The 3,326-nt window shown below is 31.1% G+C and overlaps 1 long non-coding RNA gene across 2 annotated transcripts; it reads right to left on the bottom strand.

The window, feature by feature from the left end:
- Nucleotides 1–82: 82 nt before the first annotated feature.
- Nucleotides 83–3,298, bottom strand: LOC127741685 (uncharacterized). Of its 2 annotated transcripts, XR_008002869.1 has the most exons (6): nucleotides 3,147–3,298; nucleotides 2,855–2,907; nucleotides 2,326–2,690; nucleotides 2,007–2,277; nucleotides 868–1,091; nucleotides 83–228 (listed from the first exon to the last, which is right to left on the bottom strand). It is a non-coding gene; the product is annotated as an uncharacterized LOC127741685 (long non-coding RNA). The 2 variants fall into 2 exon arrangements; XR_008002868.1 differs by lacking the exon at nucleotides 2,326–2,690 and having other exon boundaries at nucleotides 2,007–2,054; nucleotides 3,147–3,297.
- Between the last annotated feature and the right edge of the window lie 28 nt (nucleotides 3,299–3,326).

A 3,326-nucleotide genomic window follows, 5' to 3' on the forward strand; every position in this document is an offset into this window, starting at 1 on the left:
TCTTCAATCTCTGTTTGTTGATGCGATGGCACGTTCTTGAAGATCCTTGTTCTTCCCCATCATGTTTTCCCCATCTCTGGCTCACCCCTGCTTCTCTGGACTTCCAAAATCTCCTTTCCAATCTAGTCTGACTTTCATGATAAACTTCAAATCTTCAGCTACAATCTCAACCCAACTGGTTGCCGAAAAGTGGGAACCACTCTCACTGCATACTACTACCACCTATCACTGTTATGTTATCATAATGAAATACCAAATTAGTTATATATCTGTTGAATTTTCAAATTATAGCAATGCTATTATAAATATAATTAAAAATTGTTAATCCAAACAAAATAAGTAGAATTAAAACAACGCTATCCACTGTATCATATTAGATCAGGTTCAGTCTAGAAAAATTCTAATAATAATATGATGCCAAGTTGAACACTTGAACCTGCTAATTAATTATAATTTTTTTTACTCAGACAATATGAATAATGCAGCAAGAATTAGTAATATATAAGACCAAGATAATCAAAGCTGATTCATTTAAAAGATGAAAGCAAAGCTATATATTATTGTAAGTGGTTTGTGATGTCCTTACCTTTACTTTCCTACTTTTGTCAATAACCAAATAGCTATTGTTGTAATAGCATAGCTTGTTTATGCTTCTTTTTTTCTTTTTTCATAATGAGTATTTATTGTTGCAAGGAATTGTATGATCATATAACAATAATTATAACGATAAAGGAATTGCACGATCATATAACAAATTTCGAGAAGACCCAAGATCATGTTAATCTTAGAAGTTGTGAAATTCAGTTAGAGGCAAAAGTTTGATTGTAGTAAATCCATTTAGAAAATTACCTACAGATAATATGATACCTGAAAAATTGTATTAAAAAGTGTAGTAACTCCTCACTTAAAAATCCAAAACTAATTTGAAGATCCTTATACACTTTCTCAAGTTATTCCATCTCATCATTATTCCATCCACTTTGGTCTTCCTCAACTGTTCCCTCATCTCGATTTTTTCCCTCTTCTCCTTGTTTCTCCTTATCCTCCTCACCATAATCGTTGACATCAAAATCACTTTTTTCATGCTCCATCTGCATCACAAAAACAACCCCTCAATCACAAATAAAAAATAATGAACCAATATACTTGCACAACACTCTAGGGAGTAAATGAGTAAGCAAACAGCTAATATAGCCCTTAATCTATGTGAAGCCTTAGCACTAAAAGTAACAATAAAAAGCAAGTAATCAAAGAAGCTCTATCTCTATTCAACTTGGCAACTACAAATAGTTCAAGTTGCACAGTCAATGTTCCACTTGCTGCTCATAAAAGATAGTATTTTCTACCCTCTAAATTATTTCAAAATTCTAATTTATGAACATGTGGATCAAAAAACAAAGAACAAATTCGAACAAAAGGTGACATCTTCGACAACAACTTTGTACACTATTTTCCAAAGCAAAGAACTAACCTTTATTTGACAAATTTATAAATGGTTATGGGTTTACGATTTTTTCCATTACAATATCTCATTTTTTCCCATCTAAACCACACATGCCAACATAACATTAGAGTAATAATTGAAATAATGCCAAAAGGCACCTCTTAAGTCCTAATTTGTGGGTGGAATAATAATCAAAATGCAGAAAATCAAGCAAATGTCAAAGATGAATAGATAACCACTTCAAAACTCTATTACACTTAGAAAACTCTATTACACATTATTGTTTCCTTTCCTTCTATTTTTTGTTTTTTTGCTGCATTTGGATCTTTTCATATTGTTGGTCATGTTTCAATCCTAGCCATTGATTAAAATTGAATGTTTATCTTTTAATGGTGGAGATTGAAACACAACTTAAAACATGAGAAGATCTGAATCTTTTTGCATCTCCCTAACATAGATAAAGCATAATTTCTTAAGGGAGAGACAATACTATCTCCCTCTTTAAGAAGAGGGAGAAACTTAGAAGATCCAATTTTATTATTTATTTATAATGGAAAATTACCTTCAATGTACTTCTTTTGGAAATAAAACTTATCGAATTCATCGTCACCTGTAAATTGGAAACAGAAAACAAAACCCTCAATTAAGTTTATAGAAAAACAAAAGAGGACAGGTAGTATGAATTGGTCAGGTTTAATGCTTTTGTTAAGTAATATTGAAATAGTAAATTTTTTCATTTGCACAGTTAAGTCAACCATTTTGATTAAACAGGAAAAAAATAGATGTACTAAAAAAATATATGGTGCTTCAATTCATTGAATAAAGACTGGTACCTAAAGACAAATATATGGTGCTTCAATTCATTGAATAAAGACTGGTACCTGAAGATCTCTAGCTTACTATCAGTTGAAGCTCCATTTCAGAAGTAACAATACATAATGTTAGCCAAGTAAATTTTCAAACAATCTAGTTGCTAATTACCTTAGTCATGTATTTTCACAGATACTGCACAATTTTTAGTGATTACCCAATATTCCAAACAACCACAACTATATAAAAATGTTTCAAATTGGGATAACATAAAGAGAAGTTAATAAATTTGTCACAAACCCATATTTAAAGAATCCAAGTGATGCCACAAACAACAAATTCAGCCTTACTTCATGAACAATCTTTAACAACGAAACCAAGGATTCATTCATCAAAAAGTACAATTATACTCGTACTTTCCACGTTTTGCAGCAAACTGAAATTTAAGCCATTCCAATATCATAATAACTAATAAGAATAAGAACCACGTGAACTTCTAATTGAGACAATAATTAGTAGATCTCATAATCAATTTTAACATTCTTCTTATATCATATATCAGCAATTACTGATTTCCTTTTTACCCAAAGAAATGCTTACTCTATGCATATGACTGAAACATTATCTATTGTCTCAAGCTCTTCCAATTTTTCCTGCATAGTTTAAGGAAACACAGAAAATTAATTAGTTTGAAAGATGAATAGCAATAAAGTTTGCGAGAAATTCTGACAGATAACAGACAATTCAGAATTTGCAAAGGACTTTGGTTGCAACAAAATTAGATTCCACTTATCCAGTAAGCAAATCAAAATTATAAGAAATAAAGAAAGAACCAATCAGTAATTTATTGTCATGATCGAGGCGCTTGAGTTTTGCAAGAATCCTTGCTTACCTATTTTTACCCGCCAATTACAGAACCATTTACGACAACACTTTAAGCTACAACTCGTTTGTATATGTGTGAAACCTAAACAGCAAGACAAAAGCGACCAAAAAAATTAATACTTGAAGCAATCAGCAAAAGAAAAGAACTCTAATGTTGAAAACTGAAGCCCAACAGTGTTAACCCCGC

Source organism: Arachis duranensis, chromosome 9, assembly GCF_000817695.3.
Source record: "Arachis duranensis cultivar V14167 chromosome 9, aradu.V14167.gnm2.J7QH, whole genome shotgun sequence".
In the NCBI taxonomy this organism is placed as follows: Eukaryota; Viridiplantae; Streptophyta; class Magnoliopsida; order Fabales; family Fabaceae; genus Arachis; species Arachis duranensis.